Genomic DNA, 23077 nt, shown 5'->3' on the forward strand with positions numbered 1-23077 from the left:
CACACATAAACCATCCCACATGCACACAGACACCCAGAGGAAGGGGGGGGGAGAGACAGAGAAAGAGAGGTACAGAAAGAGGGAGATTCACGCTCGTTGATTTTTTTGGAACCTGTACGTGTGTGTGTGTGTGTGTGTGTGTGTGTGTGTGTGTGTGTGTGTGTGTGTGTGTGTGTGTGTGTGTGCGTGCGTGCGTGCGTGCGTGCGTGCGTGTGTTCTTTTATTCGATTTAACCGCAGTGATTCCGATAAAATAATCTGCACAATCAAGTAAAGTCAGTAAAACACTGGACATTTTTGGATGTTTCACGACATTTTAATTTCAAATATTGACAGACTTCAGATTTGGATGGATTATGTGTTAACACGACTATTTTTCTAAAATCCAAACGTCCAAACTGTTTTTTGAATAATGCATAGGGTCATTAATAAGGTAGTACTGGCAGGACGAGTAAATGTATGAGAGAGAGGAATTGATATGCCTTCTTGTTTCTCATGTAAATGAGGCAGACTGACCAGACGGTCGCTCGTCATTTATTCTATTTCAAACTCTAAAATCACAACACCAGCAGCAGAAAACAGGTCCTGTTTGTTTTTTTTTTTTTTTTTTTTCAACTCAAGCTGTACACAGGAATATACTATCAGCTATGTTGCTGGCTGCAACATTAACAAACATAGAATAATTTCTCTTTTCCGTTAGAAATATTTCAATCGTGAGATTCAGTGTCAAAGGGTGTAAAAATAAACATGCAGATAATACATCGAAGTTTGTCCAGAAGGAATTTAATATTCATTTTTTATTTCAATATATTTACTTGGCTCACCAAACAAAAATACCCGTCAAAACTGAATAAAAACAGATTGTCTATAAACAGGCAATCATAGAATCAAGCAAACAGAAAATCAATAGGCAAATTATATTTCAATGATAAAACACACACAACTTCTGGGACAAAAATAAAAAATAATAATAATGAAAAAAAACTTCAATACACATATGTTGAACACAACAACATGTTTAAAATATGTTAAATAAAATATCCACCAATATGAATAGTACAGCACTTCTGCAGAATTTCTACATGTATGCATCTTCTAACAGTTAAAAAGTGTTTTAATAAATGTTCTGCCACAACACATGCTTACACAAGACTACATAGAAACCAGCAGCAATCACAGTTACAAACGTTTTAGTTTACATGAGGCTCCCCTAAAAATTCACCACACTGAGTTTTATTCCCTTCAAGAACATTCCCTGTGTGCCAAACATGACACAAGAATAAAAAAAGGGAAAATCCGAGGCCACATGTGGATGCAATATTGGAATATTTGCCAACACTGCTTTGGAAAACAAAGTCGACGTAAAATATAGAAATAGAAGTAAAGGTTTGTATGGAGATGTGTGTTCTGTCCATCTGGGATACAGGTTATGCTTAAAGCATGACGGTGAAAAATCATCAGAGTTTAAGTGTAAAAAAAAATGCAGCATCTACATTTACAAATTATCACGACCCTGAAAAGTTCATTTTTTAAATACATGTACGATTTCTTTAGCAAAATATTGTTTTTCCTGAATATGGATTTGTATATCAGCTGTGCTGATTACTGCAGGATGATCCCCTAATTAGGCCAAGTTGATGTGTGATCTTTGTTGGGCTTTTGTGCTCCTTGTCTCACTCCTCAACCGTCAAGCGGCTACTGATGAAGTGTGGCCGTTTCGGACAGTGGATGCACTGTCAATGGCAAATGTTGTGGTGAAATGTTTGTTTGTGATTTCTGCTCAGATATAAGGTAGTCTACATCCTTACATCTCTCCTGAACACGCGTAACTTGGGCATGTTGATTTACATAATTTACACGCTGGCCAGTCTAATAGCCTATGTAATGAATACAAGGCAAAGGTGCGCTTTTGCAAAGGCCAGCTGGTCCGCAGGCGCTTGGCTCCTGTAAAAGAGTTGATGCGCTGCTTGATCCCTGTGGTCAGGCTGAACATAAGAGGGCGCTCCCATTGCACCTGGCTGCGCTGCCCTATCCACCCTAGACACATGGAGAGCCGGACACCAGTCCCTCATGTGCAATGATGTAGTGGTAAACAGCATAACCTAGACTGTATCATTTAGCCGAGGATCATCAAAAGACAAAGAACGACCAATATGAAAAAAAGTATAAAAATATATACATTTGTTTAAAAATAATTAAGCTTTTTTTCCCTACCAGTTAAAGCTTTATAAAAATTACAGTGATACTGCTATGTTTTTAATTAAAGTCATGTGAAAAAAGTTTTTTTTTAATGTAGATAATCTCTTTTTCATAAACAAAAAATAGGCTGCGATGAATTCAGAAAGGTTTGTCCTCCATATTAAATATGGAATACTTATCAGCCAGCTGCGGTCACTGAGTGGAGAATCCAACCTACAGGCGCTGGATGTCGCATGTATCTGTCAAAGTGTGTTTTCTTTAACCTCATCACTAAAATAACATACAAATTTAAATCTTATTTTAATAACCAGTCCAACGTGTTTGTTTTGTGTTCCATCTTGAGCTTCCAGTCCACCCACAAAAGGTTTTTATTTAAAAATATTTTGATATCATAATCTTATTCTGACTGTTTCCTGGAGAATGTCTGATGCCCTTTTCATCTCTGTTTACCATAGCCTGAACATATGACTGACACCCTCCTTGTTAATATTGCAGCCTATGAGCATCTTCAATCCCCAAATCCTTCGGAATATAATGGTCGTTATCTCTTTATAAAGTTATATGACTTTTCTCGATAGCAGCTTTTATCTTTAAATACTTTCACCCCTGCTCATTTCCTCTGTTTCCCTTTGTGCTTTGTCTGGGATTGTGCGTGCACGCGCGTTCACACGTGCACACACGCTGCCGTGCGCGCGCTCACACACACACACACACACACACACACACACACACACACACACACACACACACACACACACACATACACACACACACACCCAATAGCTGATTCCCAAATAAAATAAAATATAGTTAAATTACCAACGTTAAAATAAAAATTCTCTCAAAGTTGTCAAGTGGTGCATGTTGATGAGCGAAATCCCCATCACAGAGCAGCGGTTCAAGCACGTTTGAAACGATTATGGTGCTTTGCCCTCTATCTGAATCACTGTTTTGTTCCTTGCAGTTCTGGTGATGGTCAAGCGCTTTCATGTGCCCCACATCTACGGAGCATTTTGCATTTTAAGCTACTCTGCCTTTCTTTGTCATATCCACGGGCTGTCATAGCCACAGGTTGTGTTGAATTTGCAATGCCACTCATCGATGTATGCCTATTGAGGCTGGCACGTGGACAGTTATCCTTCCCACAGAGAGGCGCAATTGAATGCTGGTAACACAAAAGCTTCAGACCCTGTCAGTTCCCCCTTTTTTTCCCTTTTCAGAGATGCATAGGCCCTAAAAGCATCAAGGGCTCCGTCTGGCTGGTCTTCTTTTGATTTAGCCTACACACTATACTCAATATGGTCACTGATGGAGTAATGTCAATCAAGGCCTTTGCATAAATTTGTAAACTGAAGTTTGCATTGTTAGGCTTTAGGCGACTGACTGGCTCAAAGCTGCCTCCTACAAGCCTCAAATTACACCAGACTCTTTTATTATCTCGTAGCCCCCTTTAACTCCTCTCGCACGCTATTTTCAACCTATTCATTTTTACAATCTCTTCTTCCCGAGAGAGCAGACACGTCGCAAATCCTCGAGATTCCTGCAGCCTGCCTCTCACACTGCAAAAATGTGAACTGTTCGACGGGGCGATGCAGTTTTCTTGTTGTTTTTTTTTTCTGATAGAGGCATGCTACACAGCAGATGCTACATTGCTTAAAAACAGGTATCAGTGCCTGCCTCGGCTTGTGGATGGCAAGTGCGGAGGAAATGCCGTGTAACAGCACACCATATATTTTAGCAGCAGAGGGAGAGAGGGAGAGATGGAGAGGGAGTGTTTGGTCTTGGCCATATAGGCTACATTATAAGAAGTTTGATTTTCATAGGCTTCTTCTAAAGGGGATATGTGCTATTGGATCTGTAAAAACGTCGCGTCCCATGGGGGTTTTCATATTCTTTCTAACATTAAGTCACAGGCCTTTGCAAAAATATAAAATATAGCCTGTATATTTCATCAGGCATCATCACCACTGCAACATCACGAAAGGCTGCTTTACATGTATCTTAGAAAATAAAAAAACAGCCATCAGATGTATCTGTGCTCTCCATTTCCATCAAACACACGACTGAAAAAATAAATATCTCAGGCCGTTTTATGAACCCAGTTATTGCTTATGTCTTACACATGCTTGTATAATTGCTGCTGTGACTTCTATAGCATGTTTGGACAATGTTTGGATTTGAGTATATGTGCCATTTAACTATTAACTCTGTATCGGAATTCACTATATAGGCGCTGACGATCAAATCCGTATTATTTCAATAAACACAGCACGTTATGTGATCAGTGGAAGCTGCTACTTGTATTCACTGGACCAGGACTCTATATGGAGCTGTTTGCACAGAAAGTGTGCATACTGAGAGTGAGGGATTGTCCATTTCCTCAGAGAATCAACAATAAAATTATCATAACAAAGAGCACTGAGAGACTCGAAGGTTGATTTTTGCAATACAGTCCTTTCATACCGAGGACATGGGAGGACATCAGTTACAGAGGCAAATGGCTTTACGGAAAGATTATTAGGAAAAACAAACGAGAGAACCTCAGCAAATCTATGTTAGTATTGATCATACGGCCATTTAAAAAATCCTAATCACGAAACATATCAAAATGAAATGAGACACTGACCATAATATCATACTATAGCAAATTTAATGGCTACAGGCCGGAGCTGCAGCAAACACCTTGATGCAACTATGTCACCTTGTCACACATATATAGTGTTATTATTATTTAAGAGAACCTGCACGTATTGACAACATGTTCCCACCAGTTTCGCAATAGATGTCACGATAACCTGTTTCCCCATCATCCCTGTGTGTCACAGCTGCACTTACAAGTCTTTCACTGCTGTGCTGTGTAAGGAGTATAAACCGAGGCCATTTATATTCTTTAAACATACGCGACACGTATTGTAGAATTAAAATAAATCGTCACGTCCATATAGATAGAAAGGGGCTTCAACAAGTATTTATATAAAAAAAAAATTGAAATTTTTTTTTAAAAAAAGAGCTGAACTTGCTTTGCACACTGTACCAATACAAAGCAGCTCTCAGGAGTTTCCCAATTTCTCTGGAAAATATTTAAAGCTTTGTGCTATGAATACCATCAAATAACTGAAATAAATAGTTTCTTTTATATTACAATAGCGTTATAGAGTAGCCTGTTATCCTGATTTGGAAGTTGAGCTGATAATTTCACATATTTTGAGTAAGTGTAAATACGACTCGTCTCACATCCTCTCCGTCACACTTTAATCTGTACTATAATTTTTGCAAAGATCTCACTTTTTTGATTTAGTCACGAGTCTTCATTTTATTGTTTTTATTGAAATGGATCCACGTTTACTCACTAATAAGTGTGTAAAGGAACACATATTGCTTTAAGTTTTATTAAAGTGGACTTAAGTCTTCTCTTATCATCAAGCCTGTGTCGTTAAATTATTCTTTTTATGCCATCTTAATATAAAAATACAATGGGATTCCCCTAAATGCTGAGTACAGGCTGAAGCACGTAAAGTACAGAAAAGTTCAAAATTTGAGGCTACGCAACAGGATTTGATATCAACTTATAACTCTGAGCAAGTGATATTTCTCTTAATGCTTAGAATATATATTTATCAATTCAAATACATTGTTTGCTGTGATAATATCCAGATCTCACTGTATCCACGATAAACTCTGCTCATTGCAGATTACAATACTTGTGGTAGCTTCTATGTGACTGTTACAGTACAGTTTTACATACATGTAGAAATCGCGTTTTGCGTGCTTCAATTATTTGGCAAATGTTTGTTTTAGTTGTTTACAAACATGACAGTTGTTTCTATAATTATAAATAGAATATGCAGAAGAATTGCACGTTTCCATTTTCGCCACTACAGCCGCCGACACTCAGTTATGTATTTCAATAAGTTGTTCAAACTAACAGAAAAAACACAGCCCTGTGTGTGCAGCCGTGGCACGACTGAAAATGACAGACTCAAGTTGAAAGACACAGAATAAAATAAAGCATGACCGTTTATGGATTTTCAGTGGCCAAAGTATGCGCACATCTTTCATTCAAAAACGCAAAAAACTGGGACAAAAACGTTTGAAAAAGTGGAAGAAAAAAAAAAGAGCGGAGCAAAAGCTGTGCCTGTGGCGTCGGGCTTTGCCTGCTGCGGCTGCATGCTCCAGTATTAACTTTCACTGTCTTCCGTCTAATCAAACTCTTACTTTCCGCTGTTCTTAATTCCATATTTTCAATTCCTGATCATTACTTTCCTCTTTTTCTACTTGTATCTATCTATCCATCCCTCCCTCCCTCCTCTCCCTCCCTCTCTCCCTCCCTCTCTCTCCCGAGCTCTCTCCTTTGCTGAATCTTATTGATCCAGAAGGCGGCTAATTAGCCCTTCCCTTCGTGCCTGTGTAATGAAGCACATGCGCACTGAATTAATCACAGCCATTTTTTGCAGGAAACTAATTAGCAGGAATAAAGATCCAAAGAGTTTTTTCTTTTCAATCATCAGATCTCACTTTCACCTCTTCCTCGCTCCCTCTAACACAAGACTCATCGCCTGCTTTGCATCCAAATTATTTTTATATTGCCTTTAACAACTAATAGTACCTACTTCGTTTTTTACACTCCGCAACAACAATGATCTTTCTTTTGCCACCCTAAGCGCAAACTGACCAAAAGGGGACTGCCTTGATGGGATCTTTAGCTAAATCATCTCAATACTGGATTAAAAAGCGAGGATCACAAAGCGGCAGCGAGAAATTGTAAGTTTCAACTTTGCGTTTGTCTCTTTTCCTCTCTGTTTCCACGATCCTATTCTTTTCGCTTGTAGACCTATCTGAATCTCTTTTTCATATCTGTTCGTAGTTTTACGTGTAGCGGAGCTGGCTATTCTCATATTCTGAGAAAAGACTGGCGATCACAAGTTCATTTCATGCAAGTAGTTTGGTTTATTCTCGATTTTATTCGTATCGTTACCTGTGTTTACATCAGCGTTCGTCCTCTCCTCTTCATGAATGGAAGATAAGAAATGGGCAAGACAGCGATCCTCTTCCAAGCAGTTGACCGTTGAAAAACACGGTTTTAAAACAATTGTGTGCATTTCGGTGGAATCGGGGAAGGGTATGGGGGGCTTATGGGTGTCGAGAAACGTGTTTTGAGGCACAGATGCAGTAAGAAAGGGGGCTGTGTTGAGCAGACGAAGGGCAGCGGCAGCTCCACATGAGCGCAGCCCAGAAAAGGAGCTCCAAGTCCAGCCTGTGGGTCCGTGTGAGCGTCCGGCGAAAGGGGACATCTCTCGCTTTTCTAATTTTGACAGATTTGACACTTGCCACATCCAGGGGTTTTCAGCACCGTCGTATGCTTATAAAATCCTCTTCTGTATAAACGCATTTTTTTTTTTGTTCTTCTCCGACAACGTCTCTGAAAATGTGCAATCCCTCCGCCCTGTCTTAGTTCCTCTAGCTACACTTTTCCTCTTTACCCCACTTTGTCCATCTTTTCTTTTTTATTTTTTCACGGCTGTTTGCCTCTTTGAAGCGTTGTTTTTAAGTCGATTCTCGCTCATTCCCTGACGAAGTCACATGCAAATCGATCGACGTGTGTGTGTGTGTGTGTGTGTGTGTTTATGTGTGTGTGTGTGTGTGTGTGTGTGTGTGTGTGTGCGTGCGTGTACTAGGGGTTTGTGTTTGCGAGCGTCTGTGTGTGTGTGTGTGTGTGTCTGTTATGTGAATGTGGTGTGTTCAGAAAAACGGAGCCCCGGGTCTCCTTCATGACAAGAGCGGATCAGCAGGACCGCGGACAGCCTAGTCTGAGCTGCGTTTCAGAGAACAGACATGTGGTTCAGGGAAGACATAGGCAGGCTGGATCTGCTGCCTCCAACTACTTGGCTACCGTATCTGACTTTCAAGGGAACATTTTTTTTTTCCCCGAGAAATGCTGACCGGAATGAAAACAAAACATTGCCCTATTAGGCTGACCTTAAGCAGACATAATCGTTCTAAAGTTATTGCTGGAAACTTTAAGTATGGTCCAAGCTAAACCTATAGGTCACTGCATGCATTTAGTTGCCGCTTAGCCGGTTAACATTTGCAGGATTTTTTGAAAAGTTAAACTACACATCATATCTTTCACATAGCCAAAATAGAATAGTCTGTACTCTCAGAGGAAAACACAAACCAGCCTATCTAAGCTCTGAATGGGCCTTCCCAACAACATAAACAAACAAAAAAAAATATAGCTGTAGTTTATTATTGCCTGTAACTACATTGTTGCCGATAGGCTGTCGCCGAAAATAGATCTGATCGGAGGAAAATTAAAGAAAACGGAAATGCAGTTGTTATCTTGACGTTAAGGTGCTATAGTAAGCCGAATATCTCCATAAATATGACCAAAAATAGTGACTACTTTTCGGACGGGATGGAGCTATATGTAGTCATAAAAAGCTGCGAGAATTATAAGTCAATCATGGATATTTTTCGCGACATAGAAACGGGAAAGAACGAGGAAAAAAGGAGGTTTTGCGAGCGAGCAGAAGCAGGGATATGTGTACCGTTTGGGGAAACAGAAAGGGGGGTGAGAGGCTGTGTGTGTGTGTGTGTGTGTGTGTGTGTGTGTGTGTGTGTGTGGGTGGGTGGGGGTGTGTGTGTGTGTGGGGTGGGGGGGTAGGTCAGACAGCAAGAAACATGGGGAACAGGGGTCATGGAGTGAGTGCAGAGATAAAAAAAGAAAGAGAGGAAACCCCCTCGCAAACAGCCTATAGGGATGATGGGGAGAGAGTGTGTCTCGCTGGGAGAAAAGGGTGATGGTAGTTGTTGGTGTGTTTTGGGAGCCACACAAAAGCACTTGTGGTTGTCAGCATCTGCAGGATTAAGACTTTGGCTGTAGTTTAGGATGGGAGAAACAAAAATAGACTAGTAAAAGGTTTAGTAAAATTAAATGTTAAGGCAAAGAGAAAAAAAAGGGGGGTGGAGGGGGCTGTTGCTGAGGGTAGGGGTGCTGAGGGGGTTGGGTGGAAGGGTCAGATAGCCATGGGCCATAGAGGAGGAATCAGGGGAAGAGGTCAGATAAACAGATCCCTACCTTTCAGACCGAAGAGGAGCAGACGGAAACAGATTAGCAGCGTAGGGGGAAAAAAGGGAAACTGGTATTCACACTGATTATTTCTAATCAGTGATCATATTCATATTCACTTAATTCCTCTTTTTTTTGCACTGCTACATAGTTCTTTACTTCAGTGATTTTGCTTTGTGCATGTAACAGTATTTTTTGTGTGTTTAGAGACTCAAAGGTGGTTATAGTCTATAAGCACAGGTAGACTGTTGTGCCAAAACTCGAGTGATCTCCCTTCCTCCACTGTCTGACAGTAACACTCCTCTCCTCTTCCTCCTCCTCCTCCTCCTCCTCCCTCTCTCCGTCTTCTGTTACAAAACAAAGACAGCAGAAATGTTTACTGTCATCTCACCTGTCTGATTTTCCTGTCTTGTCTCATTGTCATATTTCTGCTTAATTACAACAGCTCCTGGCAAAAGTATAGGAATGTCATTGGCTTTATTTCTGTGTGTTCTATTTCAAATATGTGTTTGTCTGACGTTGTGTTTGGTGCAGCTAACTATAGTATCTCATGCTCATCCCTGGCTGTGTGATGCTGGAAGTATTCCGTCCATGAGATTGTGAGCTGTTAGTGTCAGCATGAGTGATCATTTTACCACAAACTGTTTTTAAAAAAAAAAAAAAAAAAAATTGAATTTTCATTTTTAACTCATTAGTTGTGCTCAGAGTTATTTATTTCTGAAGTGTTAATATATGTTTACTAAGGCTAGATTTTCATTTATTAGGTTATGTGTATTTTTTTCCTAAATACATTTTCACATTTTTATGAATAAAAACATTATTTACCAAAACCTTGTAAAATAGTATAGATATTTTGTCCAGAGTACATTATTAATACACTCAACTGTTTATTCTAATTAATTTAATTAGAATTTGAAAATTGAAATTGGTTAATAGATCTTTGTGATCAGGTAACTGTTTTAAACCATTACATATATGGTTCTAAAAAAATCTAGACTAAATTGTAAACATGTTATTTTAATGTATTAGACATAACCTAACAAAATTCTTTCTCTGCACAGATAAAAATTATTTTAAGAAATGCAGATTTGTTTGTTTGTGACAGTAATGCTATAGATGCACAGCCTGTGCTTTTACTGAATAAACATATCTCTAGTTATGATTAAAGTAAATGCATATGGAAGAACTGCTGTCTGTGTGCTGTTGCTGTTGTGATCATTATTCATAAGATAAAGAGACAATTTGGTATTGTAATGCGGGGATGTGATGGCAGTTTTCTTCAGTTGTCTCTGAACCTGTACAACAACAAAACAGGCGTCCACCTCCTTTTTGCTCATGGTGCTCCTCTATAACCATATTTGATGACAGGTGTATTTAGAGTATTCTGCTGTCATTTGACTTTATTAACGGGAAGAGCACGTCCAGTTGGGGGAAATTAGATGAAGGGAGTAGCAGTCGTCATAGATAGGCTTGTTTCATGGTTTGGGGGGTAACGCAGAGAAAGCGGAGTAAGCGCCTCTGGCTGTCATAACCCCTTCTCTTCCTCTCACTGTGCCTCTCCCTCTCTCCCTCCCTCTCTCTCTTGATCTCATTCTTTATGTGTCTCCACATATCTCCCTTTTTAACTCCCACCTTTCCGTTCTCGGGCACTGGCACCGTGGGGGAGCTCGCTGCCATGTCCTCGGTCAGAGAGAGCCCTCTTTGGGTGAACAGTAGGCTAAGGCCATACGTGGGAGATTCAACACACTTTAGGTTGACGTGCCAGAAGAAGTGTATGCATAAAAAACATAAAAATCTACTTATTTATATTATCATAAGCTAAATATACAATGATTTTGTGTCTATTGTGAGTGAAAATGTTTAAAGGTTATTAAAATTATTATTATTATTTTAATCATTATTATTATCAGTATTTTGTATTAGCATTTTAATAAATGGTCACAAACCAAATTTAATTAATTCCTTTGTAGCGTCGCTCCATGAGAGGCAAAGCATTATTAATATGAATAGATCTACCTTTGTGTGGATGCGTCTTCACTGAAATCAGAGGCGAATGTGAAGTGTCTGTCTCCGCATTATCTGTATGGACATGTGTATATGAGGGCAGTCGACACAGATGATGGTTTTCAATCTGATGTGTGGTTTTGAATATGCAAGGTCGTGCAGCAAAGACCAGTTCTTCCAGTTGTCCTGCAGTTGAGGCCAGTGTACGTGTCATGCTATCATAAAGGAGCAGGCAGGGGGCGGGATCTCGGCTCAGTACAGGGGTGAGCGAGAAAGTGGGAAGGCAGAGTGGAAGAGATGACTGTCATGCTCAGGTGTGTGTGTGTGTGTGTGTGTGTGTGTGTGTGTGTGTGTGTGTGTGTGTGTGTATTTGTGTGCATGCTTGCAGTGTGCATAGATGCTGTATCTGATCCTTAATCCCTGCAGCCCTCAGTGTCCAAAAGTGCCTCTTTACCCACTGAAAGCACCCCTTTTCTCTAAAATTCCCCTCCCTGTCTTCTTTTGCAGCTTTTCTTCTTCTTCTTCAATGTCATCCTTTTATCTTTTTGAAGAGAAGTTGGCGGGGATTTTTGTGGTTTGCTCTTTCACAATATGTTATCGTGTTATCAATCTTGGTTAAATCATTGTGGTAGACTAGATTTATGAGTGAAAAGATGAGCATGTGTCTCTGTATGAGTGAACAACCGCATTCAGATTTGTGTGTGTACTGGCATTATGAAAAATCTTTCTTTTGAATGTGCCACGTTGAGGCCTTGTTGTAATACACGTTTGTTTTTTTTGTCATTATTTTTATTAATTTTGAACTGTTTTCAAAATCCTAAGCCGGTGTTCATATTCAGACAAATCATAGCAGACTTACAGTATGTTGTGTACACACGACATTGGTCAGATTATCATCATTGTCACACTGATAACAGCAACTTGGGGACAAGGGGGGAAAAAATCATTTTCCATTCATATGTGTGAAAGTATAGGTTGTATTTTGACTTTTCTCTCCTTCATTGATGGAAATTCACAAGCTGTCATAGAATAGAGCACAATAATATGTGATACAAATTTATACACATTTGTTTTCCATTTCTAACAATACATTTATGCTGTTGTTGTCATGGATGAGGGTTTATAATGTGTGTGTGTGGAGATCTGCGTCCTTGACTAGAATCTCAGTACTGTTTCTGTAATAAATGTACAGTATCAGTTTTGTAGCAAGCAAGGTTGTTTGTTAGATTGCAGTGTTGTAACAGTGATAAAGATTGTTGTATTTCTGGGTTGCTGTATTGACTTTGAGTGGAAGATCTGTGTGATGCATGCCTGTCCAGGACTGGCAGCATCGTAAAAGCGTAGTGTGTGTGTGTGTGTGTGTGTATGTGTGTGTGTGTAGCATAACGGTTACGACTGGCTGTGTATATATCCTATTTGGGGCAGCAGCAGCTAGCTCTAGTGTTCAGAGATGGGAGGAACAACGGTTTCACGTCTGTATAGGCGACAAATGCTTATACGCAGGCGAGGCAGGGATGACAGTGACCACTCCAAGGGCTGCAAAATTGAACTGAGCTGCACCCCAGCTTCCCATAAGCCCACCCCTCTCTTGGACCCTGGAGGCCAGCATTCCACCCTCCGCGCTGGCGCTTATCATCACAAAGGACAGAATGCATAAAACATGGAGGACGCTTAGACAGAGGCGGCCCAGGTCGCCTTTCTCTCCCCACACTGAGCCCTTGAACAATACATGGGCCCCTCTGGCCTGTGACTCTGACGACACACACGCCGTCTTTTTATCCTCCCCTATTTCTTTGTCATCCTCTTCCTCTTCCTCTATGTTACTGTGCTCTGTGGAGTGATAACTGCCCTTGCATTGTTTATCTGTGTCTGTGAAATCTGCATTGTGTAACTGAAATGTAAGTGTGTGTGTGTGGGGTGTGTGGGTGTGAGAGAGAGAGATAGACAGTGTGTGTGAGTGAATGACAGATTTAAAATATTGACAGTGCATCAGCTACATAGCTCCTACCTCAATATTCTATATTATCTATTGTTGTACATATTTTCTGACATAAAATATAATATAACTCAAATTAAAAAAAACATTGTTTTACTCACCAATTCACGCAAAGGTTAAATGTAAACCATTTAAATAATTTTCTACATATGGAGAAATTCAAATTTTTATAAAACAAATTATGTTTAAATGCAGCCAGGTGATCTGTGATTCAGCCTATTAACATGTCATTTTTCCATGTCACTAATTTACAGCTAGGTCACCCGATGATGCAACATCCCGACTTGTATTAGAACCAAATGCAGCGTGTATTCATATAAACAAGCTATCAGCTTCTCAGTTTTTCTGTCGGTCAGTAGGCTGGGGCTGGTTTGAAAGGCCAAATAAAGAGCTATGTGATAGTGATATTAACATTACAGTCTTTTCTCCATGCCAGTCATTCTCCTCTACCACTACCAAAACATGCATAGTATTAACAATTAGATAGATAGATAGTATTTTTGGTGCTTATCACATCTGAGTATAAATTGCATTTGCATCAAAACATAACAGGATAACATTTCTCGGGTTGTATATTTTTTAAATGCATGTTTTCAAATATGATGATTTTCTCATTCTGTTTTATTATCTTGGTTAAATCTCAGTTTTGGTTTTAGATTTTAATTTCCTTGCTCTGTGTGCACTGCATCCACTCCACTCTCACCCACTCCACTCTCATGACTGTGACAAACAGTAGTTTATCTGTGGCTGAGAAGGTTTTAGTCTGTGTCTGTCTATACATGCGTCTGATGGCTGGGCTGTAGGAATGTACTACTAGGATGTGCTGGACCCCAGCAGGTCTATGGCACTTCCTCTCTGTGTACCTCACAGCTTATCCTCCTAAGGATTATAGAGAGAAGAAAAGAAAAGAACGATTGCAGGAGCACCCTTTCACTCTCACACCCTCTTCCTCATTTTTGCAATTCACACACACACACAAAATCTCAACAAAAAGTGTAATTCACTTGCAAATGTGTAGTAGCCTGTCCATGTTCCCAGTGGAGGAGAGAGAGAGAGAGAGAGAGAGGGAAGGAGAGGGAGGGGCAGAGATGGAAAGACATAGAGATCAGGCGGCAGTGTATTTCAGTGTGAGACAGGGCTGAGATGAAGCTACCGATTGCTTCTTCCCGGTCAGGAAAAGCAGCCGACTCCATCTGCCCATTGATAGATTTGCGTGGGATTTGTGTGCACATATTGTTTTTACTGCATAAGTAACTAAATGTGTGTGTGCTTGAGCTGTAGTCATACAGTAGGTATATAAGTTGCGACTCACTATTTGTTATTTCCCTTGCTTCTCCTAAGGTGGCCTGGTGTTGTTCTCTCAGTGCCCCAGGCGACTGATCTGCCAGTAGTGAAGGGGTTAAGAAGCAGGGATAGCCCTCTTTTGTCTCTGCGGCCCTCTTTGCCATTGTTGTGGTGGAATTGAGCTCGGTGCACCTCACTTGACCACAGCAAAGCAATAAAATGGCCTCTAAGTGCTGTAGCCTCCGTAGTCCTCTGATGTCAGCTCTCTTCCAGCTTCCGCCGCTATAATTCCCTTTTTTCTACTAACACATGGATATGTATCTATATATGCACACCATCACCATACTGCACCTAGATATTTTCTTACAGCATCTTTTTTTTAACTTCTGTGAGATTAAGCCCACATGTCTTTTTTTTTTTTCTCTTTTTTGTCAAGTTCATGCAAATTGCATACTAAACTTCTGAAGAATATATTAGTATGTTTTGATTTATGTTCGTGCTTTATACAAGCGCTAAATACAAATGATCAGATTGCATGATAATATGAATATATACAGTGAAGGACCTATTAGCACTTTCTCAGTTACATCTCACACTGCAGAGGTGCTAACAGTTCTCATAAAGCCCACTCAAAGATGCACACGTACAATGTTTTTAATTATCTTTTATAAAAGTTTTAAAATATTTATCAGAGCTTTACATTCAGCAGTTCTTTTGTGTGTGTGTGAGCCTGCCTCTGTGTATGCCAGTAAATACCACAGCCGACCTGACCGCCACCGCCACCTGATAGTCCTTACTAAATCAAACAAAGTAGTCCCGCTGTTATAGCTCCTGAATGAATGATACCGCAATTCTGTAGCTATGCACTGTTATATTATTTTACTGTTGTTTTCAGCTATATTAGCAGCAATAATGACACAAATACTGTGCATAATAATTTTGTTTTTCAGTTTGGGAATGTATTATTATAATACATAGTGTTGGTGGTATTGTGTTTGATTGCAGAGATGATTGTTTATAGCAGAGTCCCACCTTTGCAGACATTGTAATTAAAAAGAAGATATACTGCATGTGCGTCTGTCGCCATCCCATCTCATCTCATCTCGTCAAATAAGCATCTAGCTGTTGCAGCGAGCATGTCAGTGGATTTATGAAAGATTTCTGATTGGCTGAATTATAATTGGCACTGTCTCGTGTGTAAACCATTTATGCCAGGTGTCATACAGACCGCATTAAATGTTACACCAAACTGCAATTAAAGCAACATTTCCTCAAAGCCACCATGTTACACCTCTACATTTTTCTGAAGGGTGTCTCTGTCTTTTTGTGTGCTTTTTGCCTCACCCTTCTCCTCTCCTCCTCCCGAAACACGTGTGGTTTCCTCTCTGGGTCTCACTGTGCCTAAAACAAATGCTCTTTCTCATTTTCCCTGTGTTAAATGAACAAACATAAGGACCTCAGTGCCTCATAATAAATTGATTAGAGAGAAGACTCCCACACAGCAACACCGAAAACTAGAGATGTACAGTGTGTGTGTCTGTGTGTGTTTAGCCTGGGGAGGAGGAGATATGTTCTCTCTCTGTCTCCCTAACACACATACACCAACACAGCAGCTAAAAATGTATATTTATCCAGTTTAATAGCAGTTCTTGTCTGCTGGTCGTCATGCTCCCACCTCTGTGCCAGGCTATGGTCTAACTGCTGTTTTGTGCCCAGTGGCTCATGTCTCATGACAGCGACAGTGCCGTGGCATTTACATATTTGACATGGAGCCCTCTGTGACTGTTTGGTTTTCATTTTGACGTTCAGTGCCACAGCACAGAGATTTGGACTAGGCTGGAGGGGGTTGGGCAGGTCCCATGGGGCTGACACAGGGCTAGACAGCCGTGACAGACTGGTGACCTCGGCTTTGTGACGTCATTTGCCTCGTCTGGTCACCATGGCTTTCATTTTTCCTACTGTTTTTTTTTTTTTTTTAATTTTTTTTTTTTTTTGGGGGGGGGGGGGGGGGTGTTACGTTTTTTATTAGGACAGTGGAAATATGGCAGGAATTGAAGGGAGAGAATGATGGGGGACCTTTGTTGAACATGCAACAAAGGTCCGTAGCCGGATCCGAACAGCGGATGTTGCAGCCATATGGCATGCGTCTTAACCAGTAGGTTATCAGAGCGCACTCCTACTATTTAATGAATGATGATGAAGATGGGGGACCCGTGCCACTTTATGCAGCGGTTTAGGGTGATGTTCTGGTGAATATGTTGTTTATAATAATGGCGTGAGTATAGAACATCCCTTCGATCACCTGATCATCCTGCTGCATGACTGCAGTTTAGGTTCAATTAAAGGTGCCATTTGCCTCTCTGTTGTTGTAGCGGGGCTGCACATTTGACTTTTCTGTTTGACTCAGGTGGTAAGAAATAGCTAGCAAGCATTGTTGTGTGAAGCAGTAAAAGAAAACACACCCTGACCACATATAGGAAGTCAGCCTGAGGTAAGAGCAGGGCTCAAAACGGATACTGACTGTTACAACAGTTTTTCTCCTCCATATATGCCAAGTGCCAATTCTTTGAAATGCTCTGCCTTACACCCCCCCCCCCCCCCCAAAAAAGTGTGTGTGTATGTGTGTGTGTGTGTGTGTGTGTGTGTGTGTATATATAGATATGTATGTATGTATGTATATATGTATGTATATAGGTGTGTGTATATACACTTATATATATATATATACACGTGTGTGTGTATGTATATGTATATATAGATATATAGATAATATAAAAATGCCATAGATTAGGTTTCATTTGGGCAGCATCTCTACAGATTCAGTGTTGTCCTGTCATCTCAGGCAAGGTGTGTATCTGAATCAGGAGGAGGATGGCTGTAAAATAGGCTCCTCTTATTGCTTGCTTTTTGTTGGAGCCAGGTGTTTCCTCATGTTGGATCATGCCCTAATGGGGAACAACAGGCCACATGGCAGGTGAGAACTACATTTTTAATGCTAGCGGATAGCTTTTCGTCCGTGGTCTTCCTGTTCAATGTGTAATGCTAAGAGAGCTCTTGCAAGCAGAGTACACTGGTAGAATTGCACTCTGGGCAGAGGATTAACACAGGAAGTAGCCCTTGTATAGTGCAGGCGCTCTGTGGATGTACTCTTTCCCTCCTAGCTGCACCAGGAGCAGGACAAGTGTGTAGATGACACAGCCTTTGTTTACACTGGAAAGAATATGGGTTTAGAGGAAGGAGAGAAAAGAGAGAGAGAGAGAGACAGAGAGGCGGTGGTCAGGACTGGGGGAGGGAAAGGGGGGCACAGACACAAGTGTCATCACTTCCTTCCTTTCTATATTTTTTTTTCACAAATCGCCATTGTCAAAACAACAGTAGACAGAAAAGGAAGTGTTGAAATCAGGCACAAGTTCCATTAAAATAACAATAATGCTTAAAAACCCAAAACTCTAAAAAACGTCAAAAGAGATAGCACGTTTGCTACTGAACGTTGCTAAACCTCGTGCACATATGTATTCCGCCTCTGTCTCTAATCTGTCAGCTTTGTCTATTATACCAAAAGTATAACACTTTTTTTCTGCTAGACAGGGTACATTAAACAAGCCTGTATGTCTTGACCCTGATCAAGACAGGACACTTTTTTCTCACACTCTTTGGACCTCTGGCTTCCTCAGGACATCTCTGTGCATGTCCATGCACGTGTCTAGATGTAGACATGGACATATCAGTATGTGTCCTTTCCTCTCCTCCAAATAGCATTTCTATATAACAATACATTAGGCTGACACCTGCACCCCCCTGTCTTGTCGAGAATCAGTCCTGTGGTCAGGGCAAAATTTACTTTCACATGACAGATGGCTCTGTGGGCCTTCAACAGGAAGCCTGGCCCCACTGTTTCGCAATCTCCAGAAACAAGAACTGAGTACCCGCACGATGGTGTGCAGTCTGTATTATGTGTAATGGATGCCAGCTTGCCTGTAGTGGGTACAAGCACAAGGCGAAGGGAGGGGGTACCCCGGCATAAGTGGACCCCTGAGACCTCCTGGAGGGGTAGAGGTGTGGCGAACGTCTGTTTTGGGCATGGCTTGTGTCAGCGTGTTTAGTATTTGCCTGTAAGGGCATTTATATGCAAATGCTAAACAACCTATTGGGGTGACTAATTACAGCAGGGCCTTTGTGTGTGCCAGGCAGTCAGAAGCAGGGTGTTTCTAGCATGCCAGGCCTGGACTTCCCCTGCTTGTTTACTCATTGTCTTTCCTTATTACCCCCTCATTGACACTCCCCTTTTGTGTGGCTGTGCTGTTTGCCTGCATGCTGGCTCCTCCCCTTGTGGTGCTGGAGTTAATGTAGTAGATTAAAGAGGCAGCACTCTGGCCCTGTTTACTTCCTCTTTCATCTGGTGGCCCAGCTCTGCTTTTACTCTATAACCATCCCTCCTGGAGCTTTTGTCTAGCCACCACCCATTCAGGGAAGATTCAGCCTCATAGTACTCTCTCTCCTACAACTAATGCTCAGCTAATTACTTTGGGTGATAAAAATGCATTTAGGTCAGGTTCTAATGCAATGCAAATTTATGAGCAGGCAGAAGCAAATATTAACTTGTAGAGTCACTGATAGTCATTGGCTGGGGACAAAGGTACACCTCCTTTTAACTGTTAAATGTGAGGATTTTCATGTGCTTTTGGTGTTGCTGCCTTTTTTTTCCCTTTGTTGTCAGGGGTCTGAAGACAATGACAGCAGGATGCACTAAATTTTTTCCCGCTGTATAGGCTCCTACGAGTAACTTGTGTAAAGATATGCCTGCTGTTAGATACAATCATAGCGCAGTGAAGCCCCAAAACTAAGGTAGCCATTTTTTCATGTTGTATAGAGCCAACTGAACCTGAAATATGCGTTTGAACAGTGTTTTCCTCTTCCAGTTGCTGCCAAAAATGACTTATATGTAGTCATGAAACCACAAACACGTCTTTGTGTTAAAAAGTGTCTACAGTGCTTCATGATTACAGAAGAATATTATGAGTATTGCAAGCTAGGAAGCCTAAATAAGTAAGTAAAAATCAAGGGGTTCAAGGAGTTTGGACTGAGACAGGCCGGCGTTCCTTGTGTTTTAAAAGCCCAGATTGAAAGCCTGGGCACCTGGAATCAGTTGTTGCAGTTCCTCTACTGGTTTATGCTTCTGCAGGGGATCTCGTCTAATTCTGCTTTTATTCCATGTCCATCGAAAACTGCAGCATTACCTCATTTATTATACAAGAGTATACAAGTATTTCTCAACATGTGTGTCAGTATGTTTTACTGTCCACCTGTTCCCTCTGTATTCTGAAATCTCGGCTGAATACTCAACCATATCAAACTGGCCCTGCTGCATTCCTGTGAAATTATTTGTCTTGTGCTAAAACAAAGAGAGAGGAAGAGAGAAAAAGCTCTGATTTAGTGTTGCCTCTCACTTCATTTTACAATTCTAGTTTCACTGCTTGTTCCATGGTTTGCTACCACGTTTGGCCCTTATTATGCCAATTACACCACTACTTTCATGTTTTCGCATACAGTGACACACACATACATACATACCCATAGGGAGATTCTGGATCAAAAGCTGTCTGTGAGAGAGCCAGGGTACCTCGTAGAAAACAGCTGCCCTTTGCTGTCTCTGCCTCTCACCCCTGCCTGACAGCAGCCAGAAATATGAGGCCTCCCCAGACCTCTGTCCTGGGAAAAAAGGACAGGACAGCACATACACTCAGAAAAGCTTTTGTCTCTGCTCTCTCTCTCTCGCTTGCTCAGACATACAAAGAAGAAAGAAAGCCATTTGTCTATGCTCATTCACTCATTCAGCCACAAATAGAAATCTTCGTTTCACATATACACTCCCTCTGCCACATTCACAAAACCATTAAATTATCACATGCTTGATTTCTCTTTATTGTCTGTTTGTTAAACTCTTTCATTAGCTGTTTTAGTCAATTTGGCGCAATTTGTCTGTCAATCTTACTCTGCGTTTGCCTTTCTCTCTACTTCTCTCCTGCCATAAATATGGTGCCTGCTCTTTCTGTAAGCTAGGCCTTCCTCAGCACTGTCTGAGGGTGCTTTTCTTCTCCTTTACTCTTGTCTCCACCTTTCCTCCCCACATGTCTGGGATTTCTCTCCCTCTGCTCTGCTTCTCCGGCGTGTTTAAACCCTGACAGAGTTGAGAAAGGCATTCAGCTCCCTAATCCGGGCTCCCTCTATCAGGAATGCTAATACGTGTGATTGTGTGACCCGCCGAAGCCCGGCAACATCTGCAGGAGCCTATGGCGAGCCCCCACCCTCCCACACCCACCCTGCCCCCTGCCTTTGAGCGCTCACTCGCTGCCATTATTTCATTGTTTCACTTCACGCCTGTGACTGGGCAGTGCAGTTAACCCTCTGCTGCTCAGGCTAGCTAGCAGCAGTCCTGCACACAGGGCCAGAGGAGGGTACTGAGGAGGGGTGTGTGGGTTTGGGATAGCCCTTTCCCAGGACAGGCCTCCCTGACTGCCCATCTGGACCCCTACACGCAGCTCTACCCCTCACACTGTTTGCTTATGCATTCCACTACTAGTCAAAGTGCATGTGTGTGTTCATGCCATCTGTTTAAAAGTGCAGTCACTTTTGAGTTAACGCATAATTGCAGGATTTACCCTCTGTGTCCCACTGGTGGACTTTTCTACATGAGTAGCTTTTTCTTTCTCAGGGACGTCAGGAAAAGGAAACCTGCTCTTGATAGGAAGAGATCTAAAAGGATGGTGGTGTTAGCCAATGAAAACCTGTTATTAAATTTTCACCCACCCCTCTGCCAGGTATTGGAGTTGAAAGAAATTATTGTTTGGATAGTGTATGTTTTCAGAAAGATGAATTACCGGTGAAACAAAACTGACAAAGTGAATCTGTGTCAGGCTGGAGTTCTGCTGATTGAATTACCCTTCTCCTCAGTGCTGGCTGTACTCCTACATACAGTACCAGTCAAAAGTTTGGACACACCTTCCCATTAACTTAAATGAGAAAGTGTGTCCAAAATTTAGTCTGGTACTGTATATATTAAAGCTTCACCATACTATAGATGAGCATAGGATGTCTGTGTACTTCATTCACATCCTAACATTAAGCTATTAAACACTGAGGATTGTTAACTTTTTACCTTGCTGCAATGTCCACTAGGAATCCACATTCAGTGACCATTTGCATATCACTGGCCTTGGAAAATACACTCTCACACACATATTCTGTTAATATTGAAACAATGATTTTTCCATTGTTATCAAAACCATGATTAATCATTACATTTTTGCAAAGCAAGGGCGGTGTTACCATGGAGACATAAAAATGATCCATGCTGCTTTGCACATCTACAGAAAAGTTTACATTTGCTGTACAACTCTTGGCAGTGCTTAGAGCTGCTACAGGCCTGAGTAGCTTTTAAGAGAGATCCACTCTCTTGGAACTCTCAGTTTCTTTCTCTGACCTTTGTTGTTCAACTCAACAGGCTTTTTGTAGTGTGCTGGAACACATTATTGGGCAATTCAGCATCAATGAATGATTTCTTGCATTCCCTTGTTGTTTGATGTCATTGTAGATTTTTCCTCACTGCTTTTATCACATTTTGAGAACTTTAATAGTTTTTTTTTTCAAATTGAATATTTTGAAATATGCATTGTGGAAATATTAAAATATATTCTAAATTTAAAGAGGGTGCCAATTATGTAAAATCCAGCTTTGTTATCTGTTTAATTTTACTCACTATTGCTTCCATCCTGCTTTGCAAGACCAAGAACATAACAGGAAGCACATTATCTACTAGTTGGACCTTTTTTTAGAGGAAAAGGGGAATAGTCGCAGGAAATGAAAACAGAACCTCTTTCAAAGTGTAAAATTATTTTGTGTTGTTTTGAAATGAATGGAAATGAATAAGTACAAGAGGAAATGTTAAGACTGATCTAAAGCAGCAGTATGTTAAACTTCCACAAGTATGGTGCAAAGTTCATCAATACTAATAAACAAGAGCGCTCACTTTTTGACTTCAGATATCAGAGATATTATAATTATGTTCAGACCTTAGTTACAGAATGTTAATTAAGCAATAAGCCACAAGAGGCCGTGGTTTAGAGATTTTGGAACAGCTAAGGGGCGTAGTTAGGCATGACGCTTTTATAAAACTCTAATAATCATTCTTCCGTCAATCAATGTAGTTTTTCAGTGACATTTAGCAGAATGGTTGCCAAGCAACACACAGACGCAGTGGAATGCATGCTAATCAGGCTAATCAAGCATGCTTAAAGATTGGGTGATTATTAACATTTATCTGGATATCGCCATCAATTGTGCAATTGTTAAGTAATGTTCAATTGTGTTAGCACTCTTTACTGGTACAAGGGTGTTTGACTCTGGACAGGTGTGTTTTAATTACACAGTGGCAGAAGCAAGGATATTATCCCAGCATCTTCTCTCGTAGTCTGGGCACCAGTAAGATTGCAGGGACAGTTCACATTTATGCCCCGTCACTGACATGAT

The 23077-nt window shown here is 40.9% G+C and overlaps 1 protein-coding gene across 2 annotated transcripts in view; it reads left to right on the plus strand.

The window, feature by feature from the left end:
* The window catches only part of zfhx3b (zinc finger homeobox 3b), a 344549-nt gene that overhangs the window by 196768 nt on the left and 124704 nt on the right, over positions 1-23077 (plus strand). The window contains exon 1 of one of the 2 annotated variants that reach the window (XM_044349196.1): positions 6559-6959. The exons of the other annotated variant lie outside the window; for it this stretch is intronic. The gene's annotated coding sequence lies outside the window, so the exon portion shown is untranslated. Of the gene's footprint in view, positions 1-6558; positions 6960-23077 lie in introns of those variants that run through there. 2 annotated transcript variants of the gene reach the window in all.

The sequence above is a fragment of the Thunnus albacares genome, chromosome 1, assembly GCF_914725855.1.
Source record: "Thunnus albacares chromosome 1, fThuAlb1.1, whole genome shotgun sequence".
Taxonomy (NCBI): Eukaryota; Metazoa; Chordata; class Actinopteri; order Scombriformes; family Scombridae; genus Thunnus; species Thunnus albacares.